This window comes from Canis aureus, chromosome 24 (genome assembly GCF_053574225.1).
Source record: "Canis aureus isolate CA01 chromosome 24, VMU_Caureus_v.1.0, whole genome shotgun sequence".
NCBI lineage: Eukaryota > Metazoa > Chordata > Mammalia > Carnivora > Canidae > Canis > Canis aureus.
In genome coordinates, this window is record NC_135634.1 from 11,886,428 (window position 1) to 11,911,334 (window position 24,907).

The 24,907-nt window shown below is 38.3% G+C and overlaps 1 protein-coding gene across 7 annotated transcripts in view; it reads right to left on the minus strand.

Annotated features, from left to right (window-relative positions):
• MTUS2 (microtubule associated scaffold protein 2) overlaps positions 1–24,907 on the minus strand; it is a 593,760-nt gene that overhangs the window by 552,523 nt on the left and 16,330 nt on the right. For all 7 annotated transcript variants that reach the window (XM_077868253.1, XM_077868251.1, XM_077868248.1 and 4 more), the window contains exon 2: positions 23,481–23,554. The gene's annotated coding sequence lies outside the window, so the exon portion shown is untranslated. The remainder of the gene's footprint in view (positions 1–23,480; positions 23,555–24,907) is intronic.

Sequence of the window (24,907 nt, forward strand, 5' to 3'; positions counted from 1 at the left end):
TCTTATCCAATAGGATTAGGTTATCACTACTTTTTAGTTGGTTATGAAAATGTTCATGCAAGTAATACAAACAATATCAATTCTGCCATTTTCTTGATGTTCATTTCTACTTTCACTTGTTGGTATCATGGATGGTTTGTTTTTTAAGCCACTTATCTATTCTGTGAAGCTTAATTTAGTTAAAACTAGATAACGTAATTTGTAAATCTAGTTAACCCTGCACATGCAGCCTGCAAAAGGGACAAGGGTGTGAAGTGTCTCCCTTTTCCTTCCAGATGTGACCTCCCTCTGCTCCCCCTGCATATCTCAGTTCAGTACATTACAGGTGACCAAGTGAAGCTGTGTGCGTCCACCCTTAAAGCAAAATATAAAGAAGCTAAGTTTCTGTCCCAACTTCCATCCCCAAAGGAATTTTATGGACCTTCCCATGGCATCCACTCTGGACACAGCCTGTGAGAAAAGAGGCTCTGTGTATTCCTGCAAGAACATAAAAAATGCGATCATTTTCACAGTCAACATGCTGCTGCCTTCATCATCAAATGCATGTTCAATAGTTTAATAAATGCATAATTAGTAAAAGAAAATACTTTGTGTGGGATTTTCTAACCCTTTAAAATTATACTGTGTGTGCGCACACATACACACATACACTTTGCACTTCTCCCTCCCTCTCCTATTTTTCCAACTTCCAAGTAAACCCAAATGAGGTATTTGAAACAACAAAATATTTAATATAGGTGTTAACGACAACATTAAATCAGACCTATTTCATATAATCTGCCACTGCCTGTCCATAGAAATCTGGCAGGGAAATTTTTTCCAAAGAATTTAGAAATCTAAATTTATGTTGCTCAGAAACAAATATTATTTATAGCCTTTTGAAATATTTAGAAGACAACATTTTCATTTCCTTTTTCACGAGCCAATGAGGACAAACCTTCCAATTACTATTCCCAAACCATGTTTCTCCATTACCAACATTCACTTTTTCATCTAACAGGTATTTATTGAGTGTCTCTTATGAGCCAGACCCCACTCAGGTGCTGGGAATACAGAAAGAACCAGGCTTCCTCCTAGAGCTTACACTGCAGTTAAGACAGTCAAACAAAGGACTATGGAATAGGGTGACAATGTGCAAAGGAAAAGAAGTCAGAATAAAGAGGACAAAGAATGTGGTCATGCTGCAGATGGCAGGTTGAGGCGGGGCCCTTCTGAGGGTCTCCCTGAAGCAAGCTGTATACTAAACACAGGGGAGGAATCCTGCAAGCAGAGATGACAATATGTGCAAAATGAGGCAGGAAAATGAATGATATGCTTGAAGAAGAGCAAGGAGGCCAGCAATTGGCACATCAGGAGCAAGGGGGTAAGGCACTGAGGTGAGGGCAAACCAGTAGAGAATGGTGAGCAGAGCAGTGATGTTGACTGAATAAAGTTGTGAGGGTTCACTCTGGCTTCTTTGTGGAGAAGACACTTAGAGAAGCAGAGTACAAACAATGTACACCCCCAGTCTGGCTCCTTGGGGTAGCAGGGCACTAGGTCCTCCTCAAGAGCTGCCATACCCTGCAGATAACTCCTGTGGTCAGGGGTGGAACCATCAGGGCTCCCCATCTGCACGAGCCCCTTCCAAGTAAATACTCATTTCTCTACCAAATTCTCTTTCTGTATGGTAAAATTTTAAGAGGCATCCCCAGAATTAAATATACTCCAGGACTCTGGTTAGAGCCCTTTTTTCACCTGTACCACAGCTAGTGCTCTGTACATCTCCTCCTAGACTCTAAGCTCCTGGAAGGCAAGGACAGTATCATACATATCATATTTACATTTGTATCCATGACATAGGCATAGTATCCAATACATAATAATCACTCAATAAATATTTTCCAAATTACTTAACACATGCACACATGCGCACACACACACACACGCACACATACACACAAATGTGGGGGGAGTTGAAAATGTTTTTGAAACAAGTAGTCTGATTTCCTTGTAGATCAGAATCAACCCAAGGGCTTCACTTACACTTGGTCATCTAAGATGAATTCCATCCATATCAATATCCAAATGCTTGAGCTTGCATGATGGTATTTAAAAATACAATTTAGAATCTTTCAGAATCACTAGCCCTGCATGTAAATTACACAAGTGTTATGGGTTTCTTATTGTTCATAGGTCTCCTCCAGATACACTTCCTCACCTTTCTCTACTTTCTATACCAACAGAAGTAAATAAAGGCTTTTGCTGGAACAGGAATCATCTTATTGCTAAGATACAGGAAGAAATACAGCATAGAAACAACCCTCAGAGATACCTCACAGCTCTTGCAGAACAAACAACCTTCAGGCAAGAATAAGCTTTCATCCTTTTCAGAATATGTTTTAACTTGCAAATAAGTGATCATTGCATTTAATAGTGATATTTCTCTCCTCTTTGGCAACTGAGAGATACACTCAGCTGCACACAAAAAGGGGAAATTTACATCCAGAAATAAATGGAACCATGGTAAATAGGCAACTGAATATTCTGAATATAAAAATCAAGGTAAATTTGTTCTACCCAATGCTCTCATATGAACAGAAAACAAGTACTTGTAATAAGGACAGGTTTGATAATGAAATTTTAACACCCAGCATGAGGTTTAATTTTAATGTATCTGGCTGAGATTTTGCTGTAAAATGAATCAACTGTCTAAAGACCGACCTCAGGGATGGTTTAGACATCCCTAAGAAATGCTGCACAAAGAATGAAAGTTCTCTATAGCAAAATTAAACTTCATTTTTATAAGTCTCTTCTCCCTACTACTGCTTCAAATTTTAATGTTAAGCATACCCTCTGGGCAATTTATGTTTTTAATATTGCTCTTCTATATAGAGGTGATCAAACCCACTGCTGTTGGGAATTCTATCCAATGTTGCTAAACTCCCAGCTAAACTGGCTGGGGAAAGGGTCCCTGGTAATCCTGACAGGAGTACATAGCCCAGCGGGGTTGGCTCTGGCCAATTAGCAAAACGTGGCCTCGCTCCCTGAGCTTACAGCCAAAACCAGGGCACAGCCAAGAGCTACACATGCCTTCATGTCGTACCTGGACTCTGAGGAAACAAAGACTGGCTGATTTCCACCTGTATCCAAAAATTAGAATGGGTTCCTGTCTATAGGAGAAATTACCTCTGCCTAATGTTAGGATAACATTCACATTTTAGTCTGGAGTTGACAAGACAAGTTAAAAGTACTTGGCACCCTTTCTTTGTCCAGGTAGGGACTGTTGTCACAACCTTCACGCAGATCTTAAGCCAGTAGGCAGGATGCTGTGCACAGACTCTAGCCAAAAGTCCCTTGCCCAGTGGGCATTCATCCAATGGGTCTCTGCTGGACAGAAAGGGATGTCTTCCTGTTCTTACTGCCTACTTTGATGACCTTAACAAGATGAATTTCTCTGAAATTAATGCTTTTTTAAACACCTGAGTTTTCTACAGAATGGAGTCCTCCAGGATGCTCTCCTTATCTCTGTCCACCTCTTCACTCTGGGATTCACATTCCACATGTAACAAGCTGAAGGCTGTCCACTTTAAATCCTGATCCTAAACCATGACTGCAAGTTGTTTCCTGAATTTGGAAGAATGAAGGGGATGCAGGACTTACTTGAACTCAAATGGTTAAAAATTTCTAATGGAGACAAACTTAGGGTTTCACAAAAGGCACAGAACTTGGGCTGAGTCTTAAAAAAAAAAAAAAAAAACGTAGGAGAGGGGAATGAAAATTGGATTCTGGACAGAACAACATGGTAAACAAAACCAAGTAGAGGCGGCAGGAGGCATGTTTAGAGAATAAGCAGGGAAATCTGGACGGGGGCAAAGGGCTCATATAGGAAAGCAAGTGAGAGAGAAACTGGAAAGAGCCTTCCCCAGCAGAACCAGCACAGATGGCATCCACGAGGCAGGGCAGGGGCTTTCTGAACTTGCTCTCATTCCCTCAGTCTGTGTCCCTGGCTGATGGTAGCACTATCATTAAGCTGAGTTTGTTTCCTCTAGGGATTCTGGATTATGCCCACTTGTTTTCCTACTGTAGGTCTATGTTGAGTTGGCTTTTTGGTACAGCTGTTTTCTTGTACTATATTCCTCTGTGGCTGTAGACCAAGTGGTCTTTTATGAACTTCTGCTCTGCTTTCTGCCTGTTCAGCTTTCCAAACAAGCTGATTTTAGAGTCAATGACTCTCTAGCTTCTCCCTGTGGGAGAACCAGGTGTCTTATTTTACTGACTTAACACTGTCTTTGAATCTTTGAAATGACTTTTGTCAACTTTGGCAACACATTTTCCATGTAGCTAACCGTGAAAGTACAAAAAGTATTTGGAAGCCAAATAGAATGCTATTATCTCCAGGAATATATACATTTATGCATTCACACATTCACCCAACAAATGCATTTAAATGTGTAGTATTACAGGGTCTGTGTTAGACTCCAGAGATACATTTGTAATATTCTCCAAAATATTTGCTAATCAATAATCAAACAATTTATCTTACCAATTAATTAATAAAAGCAAGCTTGTTAAGGCCTTAAATGGCTCATCAGAACAGATGGACATAATAGATAACATAACATCCCATCCTAAAGCAGCAAAATACACACTCTTCTCAAGTGCATATGGGATATTTCTCAGGCTAGATCACATTAGGCCACTAAAGAAGTTTAGACAAATTCATATAAAGCATCTTTTCCTACCACATGATAAGAAACTAGAAATCGGTTACAAGAAAAACTGGAAAAACTACAAATACATGGAGATTAAGCAATATGTTATAGAACAACTACTGGATCATAGAACAAACAAAAGGAGAACTCACAAAACACTTAGAGACTAATGAATATGGAAACACAATGGACCAAAATCTGTGGGATGCAGCAAGAGTGGTTCTAAGAAGGAAGTTCATAGCAATAGAGGCCTACCTCAAGAAACAAAAGAAATCTCAAACAATTTAACTGTATACCTAAAGGAATTAAAAAAGGAAAAACAAAACCTAAAGTTAGTATAAGGAAGAAAATAATAAAGATTAGAGAAGAAATAAATGAAATAAAGACTAAAAATATATATATAAAAGATCAACAAAACTAAGAACTGATTCACTGAAAATATACATAAAATAAGCAGACCTTCAAGTAGCTTCAACAAGCAGAAAAGAGAGAAGGCTCATATAAATAAAATCAGACTTAAAGAGAAGTTACAACTGATAATACAGAAATACGAAGAATTATAGGAGACTGCTATGAAAATTATACATCAACAAACTGGACAACCTATAAGACATGGATAAATTCCTAGAAACTTACAATCTTCCAAGATGAATCATGAAGAAATAGAAAACCTGAATAGACCAATTACTCACAAGGAGATTTAATCAATAAAAACCTCCCAACATGGGGCACTAGGTAACTCAGTGGTTGAGCATCTGCCTTTGGTTCAGGCTGTGATCCTGAGATCCTGGGATCCAGTCCCCCATTAGGCTTCTCACAGGGAGCCTGCTTCTCCCTCTGCCTATGTCTCTGCCTCTCTCTGTGTCTCTCATGAATAAATAAATAAAAATCTTAAAAAAAAAAAAAGAAAAGAAAGAAAAGAAAAGAAAAGAAAAGAAAAGAAAAGAAAAGAAAAGAAAAGAAAAGAAAAGGAAACCTGGGATCCCTGGGGTAGCTCAGCGGTTTGGCGCCTGCCTGCCTTTGGCTCGGAGCGCCATTCTGGAGCCCCAGGATCGAGTTCCGCATCGGGCTCCCAGCACGGAGCCTGCTTCTCCCTCCTCCTGTGTCTCTGCCTCTTTTTCTCTCTCTCTCGCTCTCTCTCTCTCTATCGTAAATAATAAATAAATAAATCTTTAAAAAAAAAAACCTCCCAACAAATAAAGTCCAGGACCAGATGACTTCACTGGTGAATTCAAGCATTCAAAGAAAATTTAATACATATCCTTCTCAAACTCTTCCATAAAATGGAAGAAAAAAGAAAGCAATCAAACTCTTTTGAAGCCAGCATTCCCACAATACTAAAACCAGACAAGGACACCACAAAAAAATAAAATTTCAGACCAATAACCCTGATGAACATAGATGCAAAATCCTCAACAAAATACTAGCAAATCAAACTCAAAAATACATTAAAAGGACACCATGATTGAATGAGATTTATTCCAGAGAGGGAAGGATGGTTCAACATCTGCATATCAACCAATATGATACACCACATTACAAAATAAAAGATAAAAGTAATATCACCTCAATAGATGACAAAATTCAACATCCTTTCATGATAAAAACTCTCAACAAAGTAGGTGTAGAGGAAATGTACCTAAACATAATAAAGGTCATATATGAAAAGCCCAGAGCTAATATAGAGTGAAAAGCTGAAAACTTTTCAGCTAAGATCAGAAACAAGACAAGGATGCCCACTCTCCTCACTTTTCTTCAACATAGCATCAGAAGCCTTAGTCACAAGCAAGTAGGAAGAATAAGAAATGAAAGGCATCCAAATTGGAAAGGAAGAAATAAAACTGTCACTATTTGCAGATATAAAACTATACAGAGAATATCTAAAGACTCTACCAAAAAAAAAAACTGTTAGAATTAATGAATTCAGTAAAATTGCAAGATACAAAATTAATATACAAAAATCTGTATTTCTATACAATAACAAACTACCAGAAAAGGAAATATAGAAAATAATCCCATTTACAATTGCAGAAAAAATATTTAAGAATAAATTTAACCAAGAATGTAAAAGATTTATATAATGAAAACTACAAAACACTGATGAAAGAAATTGTAAAAGATACAAATAAGTGGAAAGATATTTTGTGTTCGTGGACTGGGAGAATGAGTATTACTCAAATGTCCATACTACCCAAAGCAATCTACATATTTAATGTAACCCCTATCAAAATTCCAATATAAGTTTTTACAAAAACTGATCGCATAATTATAAAATTTGTACAGAACCACAAAAAGACCACAAATAGCCAAAACAATCTTGAGAAAGAAAAACAAACCCAAAGAAATCATGCTATCATGATTTCAAACTATACCATAAAACTATAGTAATCAAAACTGCCATGAAAATAGATACATAGATCAATGGAACAGAATAGACAGCTCAGAAATAAACCCATATATATATAGGTCAATTAATTTTTAACAAAGGAAAGAAAGAATACACAATGGAGAAAAGGCAATCTCTTGAATAAATGGTATAAGGAAGGTGTGCCTGAATGGCTCAGTAGGTTAAGCGTCTACCTTCAATTTGGATCATGATATTGGGATTGTGGGATCAAGCCTCACATCAGACTCCCTGCTCAGCAGGGAGTCTGCTTCTCCCTCTCCCTTTGTCCTTCCCCCTCCCTGTTTATGTGTGTGTGTGTGCTCCCTCTCTCTCTCAAATAAAATATTTGAAAAGTTAAAAAATAAAAAATAAATGGTATGAGGAAAACTAGACAGTTACATGCAAAAGAAAGACTGGATCATTATCTTATATCATATGTAAAAATTAACTCAAAATGGATTAAAGACTTGAATATAAGACCTGAAACCACAGAACTCCTAGAAGAAAACATAGGTGATCAGCTCCTTGACATTGATCTTAGTCATTTTTTTCCCAATCTGATTCCAAAGGCAAGGGAAACAAAGGAAAAAAAAAAATAGGATTGTATCTAATTAAAAGCATCTGCATGGTCAACAAAACAAAGAGAAAGCCCACTAAACAGAAGACATTTGTAAGTCATATATCCAATAAGGAGTTAATATTCAAAATATACAAAGTCACAACTCAATAACAAAAAAGCAAACAATTCCATTAAAAAATCGGCCAAAGATCTGAATGGATATTTTAAAAAAAAAGGTCAACAAGGTACATGAAAAGATGCTCAACACCATTAATCATTAGAGAAATGCAAATCAAAACCATGAGGTATGAACTCACGCTACTCAGAATGGCTATTACCAAAATAACAAGAAACTACCAGTGTTGGTGAGAATGTGGAGAAAGTGAACCCTTGTGCATTGCTGGTAAAAAAATGTAAATAGGTGGGAAAGGAGAAGATGGCAGTGGAGTAGGAGGACCCTAGGCTTGTCTGATCCCATGAAAAACAACTAGATAACTATCAAATCATCTAAATACCCAGAAATTGGCCTGAAAACTGACAGGACAAACTCCACAACTAATGGGAGAGAAGAGGCCACATCAAAGAAGATAAGAAGTGCAGAGATGTTGTTTAGGGGAGAATCAGATTACAGGTGCTACCAAGGGGAGGGAGCTGTGGTCATGGAGAAGGGTGTGAGAGAGAAGAATACATAGAGGAACACACAAGAACATTTCCCCAAACCCAGTGGCTGGGAAAATGAGAGGAGCTGATTTTCATGAGTCCTTGCAACCAGCAGAACTTAAAGCCTGGAGTTTTGAAGGTCCGCAGACTTGGCTAGGATAGAACCCTGAGGACACTGCCTTACTCTTGGAGAGAAGGCAGGCAAACAACCCAGGAGCAGGGGGCAGACAGCATGGAAACAGTGATGTGAAGAACACCAGGGACACACAATGGGGAGATTATTTACTCATCTTGGAGAGTATTCCTGGGAGACAACAGTCACAGAGACATCTCTCCAGGAACAGTATTGCTGGCTGGCACCATTTATTTCTCCTGCTCCTCAGCATAAACACAGAGCCACATGCAGTAAAGAGCACAGTGCCAACACTGGCTGCCTAACCTGCTTACACTGAGCCCTGCTCCCTGGAACTCTAGTGTGACTGCTGTTTCAATCAAGCTTAACTTTGTCCCAGTGTGGCAAGTTCCTTCCCCAGAAGACCAGCCCAGGCCTCTGCCAGGACCAGAGAGTTCTGCAGGGTCTCAGCTCTGGTGGAGCTGGTGTCAGGTCTCATTTTACAAGCAGACCAGAGCACACCTAGTTAAAAGTTGCCACATTCAGGCCTGGGACCAAACACGGCCCATAGAAGACAAGGAAAGCCTCTGCAGACAACTGTTCTGAAGGATAGAGTAACCAAAACACAATAGCAAAGCATATGCAGCACACACCAAAGATACTTCCTAAAGTACTAGGCCCTGGGCACTACATAACCTCTTCTTCATAAGGCCTTACTTTCAGGACTAGGAGAGATAACTGGTTTTTCTAACACAGAGAAAGAGGGAGAGACTTAGACAAAATATCAAGACAGAGGAATTTATCCCAAATGAAAGAACAATATATGGCTATGTCTGTAAATTTAAGTGAAATGGATATAAGTAACATGCCTGATGGAGAATTTAAAGCAACAATCATAAGGATATTCACTGGGCTAGAGAAAAAAAAATAGAAGACATCAGTGAAACCCTTATAATAGAGATAAAAGAATCAATCTGAGATGAAGAATGCAATAAATGAGATCCAAAACAGGCTTGATGCAATGAATAGTAGGCTTCTAGAAGGCAAGGAAAGGCAGCAGAGGAATGAATTAGTGACCTAGAAGATAAAATAATGGAAAATAAAGAAGCTGAACAAAAGAGTGAAACTGGAATTGTGGAACTTGAGAATAGACTTAGGGAATTCAGTGACTCCATCAACTGTAATAACATTCATCTCATAGGAATCCCAGGAAAAAGAGAGAAAATGGGGCAGAAAATGTATTTCAAGAAATAATAGCAGAAAACTTTCCTAATCTAGAGAAGGAAACAGATATCGAGATCCAGAAGGCACAGAGAACTCACATCAAAATCAACAAAAGCAAGCCAATACCAAGACACAGTGTTATTAAATTTGCAAAATATAGTAATGAAAATAAAATCTTAAAAGCTGCAAAACAAAAGAAGTCCTTAAGTTACAAGGAAAAATCCATAAGGTTAGCTGAGGATTTCTCAACAGAAACCTGGCAAGCCAGAAGGGAGTGGTATGATGTATTCAACATGCTGAATCAGAAAAATTTGCAACCAAGAATACTCTATCCAGCAATCTATCTCCTATTCAAAATAGGAGAGATAAAGTTTCCTAGACAAACAAAAACTAAAAGAGTTCATGATTACTAAACTAGCCCTGCAAGAAATATTTAATGGGGACTCTTTGAGTGCAAGAGAGACCAAAAGTGACAAAAACAAGAAAGGATCACAGAAAATCACCAGAAACAACAAAACAAGTAATAAAATGGCAATAAATACATTCTATCAATAATTACTTTGAATGTAAATAAACTAAACGCTCCAACCAAAAGACATAGAATATCACAATGGATAAAGACAAAATGAGAACCATCTATATGTTGCCTACAAGAGACTCATTTTAGACCTAAAGACATCTGCAGATTGAAAGTGGGGGGATGGGGATCCCTGGGTGGCGCAGTGGTTTGGCGCCTGCTTTGGCCCAGGGCGTGATCCCGGAGACCCGGGATCGAATCCCACATCAGGCTCCCGGTGCATGGAGCCTGCTTCTCCCTCTGCCTGTGTCTCTGCACCTCTCTCTCTCTCTCTCTGTGACTATCATAAAAAATAAATAAATAAACATTTAAAAAAAAAAAGAAAGTGGGGGGGGTGAAGAAACATTTATCATGCAAATGGATGTCAAAAGAGAGAGTAGCATTACTTATACAAACTAGACTTTATTGTTCTTGTATTATTTTTACCCTGCTTTGACATCATAGTATTGGACTCATAGAATGATTCTGAATGTGTTCCTTCTATTCCATTATTTGTAAGATTTTGATAAAGACTGTTGCTAATTATTTTTTTAATGTCTGGTAGAATTCCCCAATGAAACTATGTGGTCTTGCACTTTTCTGTGCTGAGAGGTTTTTTATTCCTAATTCAACTTTCATTTTTATTATTGGTCTAAGAAGATTTCCTATTTCTTGGATTCAAAATTCATGATGCAATCATGGTAACTTGAACATTTTTAGGAAATCAGTTTTTTCTAAGTCATCTGATTTGTTACTATATAATTGTTTATAGAAACTCTGCTATCACACTATGTATTTCTGTGGTTATCTGCTATATTGTTTTCTCTTCCATTTCTCACTTTGGTTTTTTTTTTTTTTCTCACTTTGGTTTTTGAGTCTTCTTTTTCTTTTTTTAATTTTTTTTCTTTCTTTTTTTAATAATAAATTTATTTTTCATTGGTGTTCAATTTGCCAACATACAGAATAACACCCAGTGCTCATCCCGTCAAGTGCCCCCCTCAGTGCCCGCCACACATTCACCCCCACCCCCCGCCCTCCTCCCCTTCCACCACCCCCAGTTCGTTTCCCAGAGTTAGGAGTCTTTATGTTCTTTTTTTTTTAATAAATTTATTTTTTATTGGTGTTCAATTTACCAACATACAGAATAACACCCAGTGCTCATCCCATCAAGTGCCCTCCTCAGTGCCCATCACCCAGTTACCCCCACCACCTGCCCTCCTCCCCTTCCACCACCCCTAGTTCATTTCCCAGAGTTAGGAGTCTTTATGTTCTGTCTCCCTTTCTGACATTTCCTACCCATTTCTTCTCCCTTCCCTTCTATTCCCTTTCACTATTATTTATATTCCCCAAATGAATGAGAACATATAATGTTTGTCCTTTTCCGACTGACTTACTTCACTCAGCATAATACCCTCCAGTTCCATCCACGTTGAAGCAAATGGTGGGTATTTGTCATTTGTAATGGCTGAGTAATATTCCACTGTATACATAAACCACATCTTCTTTATCCACTCATCTTTCGATGGACACCAAGGCTCCTTCCACAGTTTGGCTATTGTGGACATTGCTGCTAGAAACACCGGGGTGCAGGTGTCCTGGCATTTCATTGCATCTGTATCTTTGGGGGTAGATCCCCAACAGTGCAATTGCTGGGTCGTAGGGCAGGTCTATTTTTAACCCTTTGAGGAACCTCCACACAGTTTTCCAGAGTGGCTGCACCAGTTCACATTCCCACCAACAGTGTAAGAGGGTTCCCTTTTCTCCGCAGCCTCTCCAACATTTGTGGTTTCCTGTCTTGTTAATTTTCCCCATTCTCACTGGTGTGAGTTGGTATCTCATTGTGGTTTTGATTTGTATTTCCCTGATGGCAAGTGATGCAGAGCATTTTCTCATGTGCTTGTTGGCCATGTCTAGGTCTTCCTCTGTGAGATTTCTCTTCATGTCTTTTGCCCATTTCATGATTGGATTGTTTGTTTCTTTGGTGTTGAGTTTAATAAGTTCTTTATAGATCTTGGAAACTAGCCCTTTATCTGATATGTCATTTGCAAATACTTCTCCCATTCTGTAGGTTGTCTTTTAGTTTTGTTGACTGTATCCTTTGCTGTGCAAAAGCTTCTTATCTTGATGAAGTCCCAATAGCATTTGACAAAATACAACATCCATTCCTGATCAAAACTCTTCAGAGTGTAGGGATAGAGGGAACATTCCTCAACATCTTAAAAGCCATCTACGAAAAGCCCACAGCAAATATCATTCTCAATGGGGAAGCACTGGGAGCCTTTCCCCTAAGATCAGGAACAAGACAGGGATGTCCACTCTCACCACTGCTGTTCAACATAGTACTGGAAGTCCTAGCCTCAGCAATCAGACAACAAAAAGACATTAAAGGCATTCACATTGGCAAAGAAGAAGTCAAACTCTCCCTCTTCGCCGATGACATGATACTCTACACAGAAAACCCAAAAGCCTCCACCCCAAGATTGCTAGAACTCACACAGCAATTTGGCAGCGTGGCAGGATACAAAATCAATGCCCAGAAGTCAGTGGCATTTCTATACACTAACAATGAGACTGAAGAAAGAGAAATTAAGGAGTCAATCCCATTTACAATTGCACCCAAAAGCATAAGATACCTAGGAATAAACCTAACCAAAGAGGTAAAGGATCTATACCCTCAAAACTATAGAACACTTCTGAAAGAAATTGAGGAAGACACAAAGAGATGGAAAATATCCCATGCTCATGGATTGGCAGAATTAATATTGTGAAAATGTCAATGTTACCCAGGGCAATTTACACGTTTAATGCAATCCCTATCAAAATACCATGGACTTTCTTCAGAGTTTTAGAACAAATTATTTTAAGATTTGTGTGGAATCAGAAAAGACCCCGAGTAGCCAGGGGAATTTTAAAAAAGAAAACCATATCTGGGGGCATCACAATGCCAGATTTCAGGTTGTACTACAAAGCTGTGGTCATCAAGACAGTGTGGTACTGGCACAAAAACAGACACATAGATCAATGGAACAGAAGAGAGAATCCAGAAGTGGACCCTCAACTTTATGGTGAACTAATATTTGACAAAGGAGGAACAACTATCCACTGGAAGAAAGACAGTCTTTTCAATAAATGGTGCTGGGAAAATTGGACATCCACATGCAGAAGAATGAAACTAGACCACTCTCTTGCACCATACACAAAGATAAACTCAAAATGGATAAAAGATCTAAATGTGAGACAAGATTCCATCAAAATCCTAGAGGGGAACACAGGCAACACCCTTTTTGAACTTGGCCACAGTAACTTCTTGCAAGATACATCCAAGAAGGCAAAAGAAACAAAAGAGTCTTTCTTCTTTTTCTCTTAAAGTAGTTAAAGCATTGCCAATTTTGTTGTTTGCTTTAAACTGGTCATTACTTTTTTTTATATTTTATTTATTTATTATGAGAGACACAGAGAGAGAGACAGAGACAGAAGCAGGCTCCACACAGGGAGCCCAACACGGGACTCAATCCCAGGTCTCCAGGATCACACCCCGGGCCGAAGGAGGCACTAAACCGATGAACTACCCAGGCTGCCCTGGTCATTACTTTTAATGTTATATTATTCTTTATTCTGATCTCTGTTCTATATATGTTTGATTTTTCTTTGTTATTTCCATCCTCTACCAAATTTCAGCTAAGTTTTGTCTTCTTCTCTTCCTTGTGGTGTAATGTTGTTTATTTGAGCTTTTTTCTTAATACAAGCATTTATAGCATAAATTTCACTCTAACATCTGCTTTTGCTGCATCCCATAGTTTTTGGAATATTGTATTTTTGCTTTCTCTTTTGTTTTGAGATATATTTTGGTTTGCTGTTTAATTCCTTTTTGGTCCACTGCTTGTGCAGTAGTGTGTTAATAGTTACGTATTAAATATTTAATATTTACAAAAATGTAAATGAATGCAGCTACTATGGAAAACAGTGTGGAGGCTACTTTAAAAATTAAAAATATAATTGCCATATGATCCATATAGCTACTGGGTAGCTATCCAAGGAATATGAAAACACTAATTCAAAAAGATATGTGCTTCCCTATGTTCATTGCAGTATTATTTACTAAAGCCAAGATTTGTAATGTCCGTCAATAGATGAATAGATAAAAAAGATGTGGCATATATATGCTCATATATATATATATATAAAATGGAATATTACTGGTATATTTATATTAATGGTGTGTATATGTATATGTATACACACACACAATGGAATATTACTCAGCCATAAAAAGAATGAAATCTTGGCCATTTGCAACAACATGGATGGACCTTGAGGATATTATACTAAGTGAAATAAGTTAGGGAAAGACAAATACCATATGATTTCATCTATATATGGAATCTAAAAAAAAAATGAAACAAAATACAGACTCATACATACAGGGAACAGACTAGTGGTTGCTGGAGGGGAGAGAGGTTGGTGGGGGGATACAAAATAAGTGAAAAGGAACAAGAAGTACAAATTTCCAGTCATAAAATAAATAAGTCATGGAAATTAATGTACAGCATGGAGAATATAGTTAATAAATGTGTTAACTTTGTAGGGTGACAGGTGATAACTAGACTTATCAAGGCGATCATCGTGCAATGTATACAGACATCAACTCACCAAGCTGTACACCTGAAACTCACAAAATATATGTCAATAATGCCTCAATTTTTAAGGAAGTTTATTTTTTAAAAATGCAGCAAAAGCCCAAATAAAATAAAAGAAGTCACCAGTGAAAAATCACTACTAATCATCCCACATGCAATGTAGCCCTCTAACCCTCTTTTGTTCAAAATTATCTCTTTAAATATCTTGATGGGAACACTTGATATGGAATCCTAAAAATTTCTCTAGTGAATATGAGGAATATAGGCTATTCATTCAGACCAGAATTTTGCCACTTTTAGCACAACTGGTATTTTGGGACAGAAAATCCTTTGTGGGAGACTCTTCCTTGCATTACAGAATGACAAGCAGCATCCCTGGCTTCTACCCATTAGATGCCAATAGCACTTCCAGTTGTGACAACCAAACATGTCTCAAAACATTGCCATATGTCCACTGAGAGAGAGAGAGCAAAAGTATCCTCATTGAGATCTAGACCATTCAAGCCAAAAATATTCTTTTGTCAATAGCAGAGAGATTGATGGGGGAAAAAGGTAAGAATACTGTCAAGTGATAATTAATGCAAAGCTTACTAGAAGATTCTTCTAATTTAATTTTCTTTAAACTCAACAATCACACCCCCTATTATTGAAAATATTTCCAAAATATAGTTGACCCTTGAACAATATAGGTCAAAACAGGTAGAATATATGTGGATTTTTTATAGCACTGTACTAGAAATGCATTTTCCTTATGATTTCCTCATTAACATTTTCTTTTCTCTAGCTTATTTATTGTAAGAATACAGCATAAAACACATATAACACACAAAACATAAATTAATCAACTGTCTATGTTATTGATAAAGCTTCTGATCAACAGCAGACTATTAGTAGCTAAGTTTGGGGAAATCAAAAGTTAAACTTGTGGATTTTGAACTGCTTAGAGGGATCAGCATCCCTAACCCCCACGTTGTTCAAGGGTCAACTGTAGTAGTCTCTTGTCCTGCGAGACTAGATACCACTGTGTATAACTTATTTCTTTTGACTCTTACAGCTCTTAGAGTAGCTAAAATTATTTTTCAGTTCAGCAACTGTTGTCAAAGAGTACTACAGATATAAAACACCAATATCAAATCAATACTGATTGGCCCAAACATACTAAATGTAAGAGGCTTAGGAAGAAGGGAGAAGAGGTGACCTGTGAGTCTCACCTCCATGCTTCCCCTGTAACATTACTTTAAACCATTGTTTACATATTGGTCTTATCCCATCAGATCATAAATTCTTAGAAAATGGAAACCGAATTTTATTTACGTTTTTAGTATCTAACATAGTAAATATCACAGAGCAAGCAAACATTTGATGAATACTTATACACCTGAACTACAAAAAAGAGTAGGTAGCAGAAACTGCAGATAAAACATGGAGGTTGCAAAGAGTCCTGCATTTCTGCTAAGGATTCAGAGCATTACCCTGTAGGCTTATATACAGAGTGGTCAAATATATGAGGGCTGAGCCCTGCCAAGGCAGAAAGCAGCCCAGGGAAGTAAATGCCAGTGTCTGCCATGGGAAAAAGCCTAGCTTTACTTCTCACTCCTGCTCTCCTCCCAAGGCTGAGCTTTGCAGATAGTGGACACCCAGATGCTGGAACGATATGGGACCCCGCTGGCATTAGAAAGTGTAACTTCTAAGTGGCATCGATCTTCAGAGCAGCTGCCTGGTTTCCTCAGACAGCGCAAATGGACAAATTAGGCCATGTAGGGAAAGAAACTAGGCTTCCCAGCAAAACCATCCTACCAACTCCTTACCAATTCCCAACCATTTGCCAGAACAATAACAAGACAGAAGACACAGTGCAAATAATAAGGAAGATGGTGACAGAATCAAAAGTCATCTTAAAAATCTCTAAAGTTACCTTTAATGTCTTCTAGAATCTAACCTAGGCCTATATCTTACGGAGTTACTCTCCTGACTCCTTCCTGGCAGTGGGTCCTTTTCCCTTCTCTTTCAGACCAGTCACTGTCCTTCTTCCCTCTCAGGGCTCCCATATTCCCCGTCTCTTCCCTCTGAGAGGCAAAACTGTAGATTCCACCCTCATCCCCACCTTCTCCTTTGTACTAGATCCAACAAGGAGAATGAAAGTGCCACCAAAAAATTCAAAAACTATTGACTCTATTTACAGAAAATCCAAACTATTCATGTCTATTTCAACATATTCCTACTTTACCAAGAAAGTCACCTTAGGTGAGTTCCTGGCAGACTTCTCTTGCCATTCTAAATACAGTCCACTGCAGTAGCTCACCCAGGATCTAAGGATATAAACTCTCCCACACCATTCCCATCTTAAATGATGAGAACCACAAACAATGAATCCAGCCCTCTGCTTTGCTCAGACAACGTTTTCATTCACCAAATATTTACTAAAGCCCATTACGTGCAAGGCATTTTGTCAAATAAGACTGAAGTGAATGAGATATGGATCATGCCAGTGAAGGAGCATAGTTCCAGTAAGGAAATAACATATTTGTAAATAACTACAGCATGATATAGAAGGACACATCCCACACAAGGCACAGTTGAGGTGCTGCAAAGCTAGAAGCTTCACAGACTATCATTTCTGTTATGTCTGCCTTTTAGAAAGAGGAGAAGACCTAATACCCTTCTCCTACTAAATTCATTGGTTAAGTGTGCATTTTCTTAATAAATGAAAGACTGCTTTGTTTTCTGAATGCATAACAAGAACTGCTTCTACATGAAGCGGAAGAAAACATGAGTTCTTCTGACAAGCAGTCTATTAAAAATCCACCGTAAGTGGCATATTATTTTCACATTTATAATCATCTGTGGGGATGAACCTGCCCAGATAATTTAATTTCTCTTAAAGAGAAAAAAAAGAACAGAATATTGAAAGGACACTACAGCTTTTGACTTGATGGGCTCAGAAGTATATCCATACATTTTGGTTGATGTTAAAATGCTCCAGTGAACTGAATACATCTTAGAATTTAAAATTGGCCAAGCATTTCCAATCTAATTCTTTCATGCATTTTAGTTATTACAGAAAATCACTATTCCACAAATTAAACTCTGAGGAGAAAGATGCCCTGGATTGGTAGACCTCAAAACTTAGTTTAGATTTCCCCATGGTCTGCTCTCTTGTGGCTTCCACATTTAAGAATGTTGGTTCATTAACAAACTAGTTCAGATTGGCATAGTCATTAAATGCATAAACAATCTCCTTGGTGCCAAATCTATAACTTGAGCAGCCCTACTCCTGTACAGGACTGTTTAATATGCCCTATTTTGAGAAAGGAGCAGGGAAAAATCTACGTATGTTTTTTTTTTTTTTAAAGTTTAGCAAGTCTAGAAATGTCAGCTTCTCAAAGGAGACTTTTAAACATGGTCTTACTTGCAAGGGAATGCAACATTTCCTTTGTGCCAGCACTGTAACATTATTGGGTGCTCTCCCTTATTCCTCATTGGATCCTTCCAGAACTACAGGACAGGTGCTACCCCATTTTACAGGGAGAAACTGTAATGCAAGTCAGGTCACATACTCCAAACTGCTACGATATAACCCAGAATATCACCAAACTTCACAGCATCCATTGTCATGGCTTGCCCATGACCTGTGTGGTTCCACACAACAAATATAACAACTGTCTATATACATAAAAGCATAAAGAGGAATCCAATTTATCAGGGACCCTCTTGCAAAGCCAGTACTTGCACCAGTTAAGTGCTATCCCATGAATAAAGGATTGCTTCTCTCCAGTTTCTTAAATGAAACCTAAGTCTTGCCTTAATCTCTCACTATGTCTCTGCTGTGGAAAGAATAAGAGAAGGACTACGTGCATCTTCCTGTTTTCCTCCAACTGAGATGGAAGAAAAAGGATTCCACTGCCCAGAGTAACCAGCTTCCAGGCTGCCTTATTCATCATACAAACATTTACTGAATGCCCAGCGTGTGTCAGGCATTCAGTGATCAAGGTACCAGGAAAATAGCAGTGAATAAACAAACATCAGCCCTTATAGAGCTTATATTCCAGTAATGAGCTGGTCTTCCAGGAGCAAGATCAGAAAATGCTGCAGACCCCTGCTTCCCCCACACACACCCACAGGCCTAAGTTGCATCCCAGTCTATGCAGCTCAACAACCACTTCTGAAAAGGCCATTCTGCCCATCTTGGCATTTAAGGGGAATATCCTCATGCTAGCAGTTGAATATAACACACACACACACACACACACACACACGGCATTTTAAAAGATCAAGATGATAAGTACAATGAATAATAACCATAAAAACATGATGCAAATTTAAATACAAAATCCTTTTCAGGCAAAGGCAAATCTGCAAAAGCCATTTTTTAACTCATAATTTAATTCATTCTCCTAGCATTAGACAGAACCAAATACAACCTTCAAAAGAACAAGAAATGGATCTCCAACTGATCTCTCTACACAACGTCCCAAGCAAGCTGCTGCCCCAGGGAATCTCTGCCAAATGGCTGATGTCAGCTTGGGTTCGCAGTGCTTCCCAGAGGAGAGGGGTGGAAGGAACCCACATTTACTAAAATGTACTAAAAGTAACTCATAAAACATTTGAATAACCTATCCATTTTTAATTCTTCTGTAATTTCTGTGATAATTTTAAATACAATGAACTCATCTGACATAATGTGAGTATCACAGGAACTCTTCCAGGATTCCCATTGTAATTCATCATTAACTGGACGCGTGTTCAAGTATTACACGGCTCCCTGCTATCTGCCTCTAATAGCAGGAGTGAAGCCATTTCGTTTGCCTACTGGCGTGCTTACTCATTTAATTAACCAAGATGACACAGTGCCAGTGAGATCCAGGCCTCTGTGTGTGTGCCCTGATGACCTACTTTAATAAAATCTGGCCTCGCCTCACACAGAACACAGGTTTAAATCCTAGCTAGAGAGGCCAGATAATAGTACGTATCTAACAGTAGAGTGAGCAGTGCATAGAAAATTGTGCAGGCTGTGCACATGTAAAAACAGACAACAAAGAAACCTATGTGGTTTCTATAATCTTAACAAGATCAACTATGTGACATTTACTGACTCTGCCTCCCTTCACCTCCACAACCAATTTCCTAAAATTCTGGGCTCTGGATCTATGGATTTAAATATTAAAATGCTTCCAGTCTCCTCTTCTCCTGTGTTTTCTATCTAAGGAAAAGATGGATATGGAAAAGTATTAACCTCGTCTTCCCTGAAATAATGGACTCTAAGACCCTGGGGCCTCTAATCTATTCCTCAAAATAATGCTAAAGCAGAAAATAAGACACATACATTGCTGAGTTTCTTCATATCCTCAAAAACCTGAGGATATTTCAGTCCTATTAACATTTCAATATTTTAGAATCACAGGACCTTCTTTGGCAGTGCTGAAGGGGGATTCAACATATTCTTTAAAAATCTCTAAGGTCTATGGGAAACAAATTGTAACCAACAAGCCCCTCATATCTCATTATGTGGTGCAAATTTATTTTTAGGATTCCTCTGGCCTTGTTCAGCTGTTGCCCTCTAATGATAGAATTGTTTGCTCAATTTTATAGCAATTCTGTGTCTGAAGCTATCAGGCTTCATATTATGAGGGATGAGAAGGCTAGTCTGAAATACACAGAATCTGAGAAAGGAAAAACCCTTCTAGGAGTCTACTGAATCTCAATCAGGGCAGGAAACCTCATGGTGAAGGGCATGGCTGGCTGCAAGCCCCATTTAGAGAATGAGAGTGATGGCACCACCTACCTCTACCTACTTCACGGGGTGTTAAGGAGAAATGAGAAAAATAAGTGTGGTGGGCTCAACACAGCACTATGTGTCACATATTAGCATTTAAACACTGTAAAGTCATTCCACTCCATTAAGCATGCATTAAGTACATGGCACTGTATACCTAATAAAACAACCTTCATCACATGATAACCTGCTAATATTCCTTTTTGAAAAGCTACTCTTTATGTCTAAATCTTACAGCAGAGTGTGTACATTTTTACATAATCAACATAAATATCTCTATGTTTAAAATAATCAAGGCAATTATTTGGATCATGTAGTGATAAAATGTTTTAATCCAAAAATTATGGAGATTAGTGACAATGAGAATGCTACACTGTTGTTAAATACATTATTCTGTGTCATTTTAACATTTCTTAAGCTAGAGTTTTCACAAAGACTTCCTCAGCATTTTATAACAGCAAATACCATTCTCCCTACTGAAAGGTAAGGAAAATGGAACACAAAAGTATTAGCTTAATATCACAGGTGCCAAATATTAGACCCAAAACATCTTCCTACTCTCACTCTTTCCTTGGTATTCCAAAGGCAAAGAAAAAAAATCCAACATAATGTCCACAAAGTGAAACAGATATCTAAGCAATTACCTGGGATTGGGAGTGGGTACTGATTGATAAAAGCCTCCTTTATCCACTCCCTGTTTTCCTTATGCTCCCTCCACTCATTAAGAAAAGAAATCCACATAATATCTTTCTTCAAAACATAGATCATTTATATGTGACAGGGGTGGGGAAGAAGGGTTTCATATGTAAATAATACCAGGGCCTCTTCCCCTGAATTACCTAAATCATTCTCTGAATGGATCACGGATCACGTGTTCTTCTACTTCTGTAGTCACAGTATTTAAGCCTCACCACACACACATACACATACACATACACACACACACAGACAAACACATAAAAGAAATGGGAGCCATAAGCAGGGGTATGGGAAATAAACATCATCATCACCAAAGAAGCAAAAGCTTTTTCTCGGGTCGTGTATTTTGCTTCCATGGCCTCGCATCTTTTCCATCTTCCATTCCCTCCCTCATAGGAGTCAACATCTCTCCACCAGAGCCCCCGCAGCTGCCACCACCATCCTGACCACTCCTACAAACATTATCACCTATCTGCACTGCATTAAGTTTTTTCCCATATCTGTTCTTCTCTTCCTCAATAACACATAAATTATCAGCCACCTTCTCCACCTGCAGCCCTATCCCTCAGCCTAAAATACTGCTGCATCCTTCTTACCCTATATTTAACAATTGGTATCTACCCATTAACATCAACTTAACATCTTTGTCTCATCAGAAGATTTAAAAATCTGTAAAGTAGGGAAGAACCATCCATTTTGAACACTCTCACCATGGTGAAAGCAACTCCCCTTTACTGGAGGAAAAAAAACACTCAAGTTTAAATAATCTTTGAGAACAAGACCATCTCAGAAGTGGTAATCTACAGAACAAAGCCCACTTGAGTAATGTTGTGACTCGGAAAGTAGACACTCTATAACACTAATACACAGGAACTCAGTCATAAATTTGATTTAAAACATGAAAGTTTAGGTTTCCTTTCCTAGTTTTATCCCTAGAAAGCTCAGGCTATCCCTTCTGGCCTACAAACCTACAGAAGCTACTGTCCCTCTGATAAATTTATTCCATGTCACCCAAGTGTCCGGTGAAAGGCATACCCCATGCTGTTGTTTCTCAATGACCAGACTTCCCTTCCCTAGAGTCTATCCTGAATTTAATCCCAATGAAGCAAAGCCAGCCTGGCAGTTGGTCAAGCTGTACACTATGCAAGTCCACCACATTTAAGGGGGCACAAATCGCATCATTAGCATCTCTACTTTCAAAAACTGTGTATTTTTGTCGCAACATTGATGGTTTAAAGATGGGTAATTTGATTATTTACATTATAATTTTCCAACATATGGCAAGAAAGTGTCTTGTTCTAAAAATCAGTATAGTTCAATAATTTTCCATCAGATGGAAGTAAAGTGTCTGTGGAAGGGATGCCTTTGTCTAATTTGCACAAAATGCCATATGGGCCAGCAGCGGCCCTCGGAAAAGCTTCTCTCAAACATTTGAAACTTTCTGTGGTCTTGCCTGTTCACTAAAGCATCTGCTCTTGGTTTCATAAACTCTGTTTGTACTGCATTAACTACCCCCACCCCACCAATCTGGGCTTTCTCTCTCAATAACTTCAGCTATTAAGCACATCCTCTCCTCAAAGCAAGCCCCTAAGTACTAACTGCATCCTCTTGTCCTATTTCTGTCAACTGATATTACTAAACACATGTTAAAAATAAAATGATAACCTTCTGTCCCAGATCAATTACCACTAGAAAAGAGATATCCATTATAGACACATTCCACAAATTTAACATCATTAACAAATATTTTGCTCTGAACTTGAATTTCATCAATATCTGATTAGATTACTCACATTTTTTAAAATATTTTATTTATTTATTGAGAGGGAGTGTGCGTGTGTGTGTGAGCAGGGGGAGGGGCAGAGGGAGAAGAAGAGAGAGAATCTCAAATAGACACCACAGTGAGCCCCGAGCCTGACATGGGGCTTGATCTCACAACCTGGAGATCATGACCTGAGTCAAAATTAAGAGTTGGGCACTTAACTGATGAGCCACCCTGGCTCACACCCAGATTCCTCACATTTTTTTTAAAAGCAGAATTAAAGTAAGTTTCCATATCAGAATTCATTTTAATTGACTTTTTTCATTGATTATATTTACCAAAACTTTACCATGAGTGATTTCCTTTGAATGACAGGAACCCAATTCAAATGAAATAATAATAAAGAGCCACATAAACTCACCTTGACCCCCAGAAAATGAGTTTTACTGCCATTGGTGATAACTTTGCCCTAGTTGATGGTCCAGGTGTAGAAACCTTAGAAAGCAAAAGACAGAGGAAAAGTTAGAAGAAAGAAGCCATATTTAGGAAACCAGTTACTTCATGGTAATACTGCTTCCCCCTGAAAAATGAAGTTAGTTCAGGAGTGCTCGAATCTATGCAGTAATTGTACCACAATCAAACTCTTAGGTGGATCTGTTTCACGAACTTGCCATTTTTCCATTGGTTGTGTCTGGGATTTCAGAGATACTTCATCTTATTTTCAGATTAATCCTCAGTGAATACATGACTTCTAATTTCTTTATTTCTTAATCCCTCAAGTAGTTAATGATTTTAAAACTGATTCTTAAATACACCATATAAATGAAATATCTTAAGAACTTAAGACTTGGCTCTTATCAGGGGAAGAATACCTCTGATACATAAATAATTATGTCTGTTTGGTAATTCCTAATTTTCTTAAATGGCACCAAACTTATACTTTGTTATGCTTTTCTTCTTATTCAGAAAAAAAAATAAAGAACTAGAGGAACTATGAGTCCCACAGTATTTTTTTAAGTGGCTCCATGCCCAGTACAAAGCCCAGTATAGGACACAAGCTCATGACCCTGAGATCAAGACCCAAGCCGCAACCAAGAGTCAGAAGCCCAATGGACTGAGCCATCCAGGTGTCCCACGAGTCTCACAATATTAACAATAGTAACATTAATTAAATCTGTAATAAAGCTGTATTTCAAAAAAAAACAGCAAAAATTACTTTCCTCTCCAACTTGTCCAGCAAGATTAGTTTTAGGTGACAGAAAAAATACAAATTTTCCTCCCAGATCTACTGCAATAGATGCCCTAGAATGCCTGCTATTATCAGGTTGAGTCATATAAAATTGGTGATATACAACCATCATTTACCTCAAAACCTGAAAATTTCATCATTTTCCCAAGCAAAAAGAAAAAATGATAGAATTGGAAAACAACGAAATCTTCAAAATAATCTATTGCTCAGCACGTGTCATTTTCTGAAGCAGCACCACTGGATTGGGCATTAATGGTTTCCATTACAACTTAACATCTTCATGGTACCTAAAAGATGACAAGTGAATTGTCTCCAACATTTGGAAGGGCCTGACTGTATCTCCTCAATTCTTTTTTCCAACCCAGTATATTTACTGCCAATTCCCTCTCAGCTTCCTCCTTGCAGAATTAAGAGCCTTTTCCAAGAATACAAATGTGGCAGAGAGAACAGCTGAGGGCTGGAAGGCAAAAGGTGATAGTAAGAATACAAATCTCTAAGAGGGGACAGCCAAAGGGAAAGCATGTCAGAGTAAGAGAGGAACAAGAGGCAGGAGGAGGAAAGCAGAAGGGCTGCCTACTCACTAACCCAGTACTTAGTGC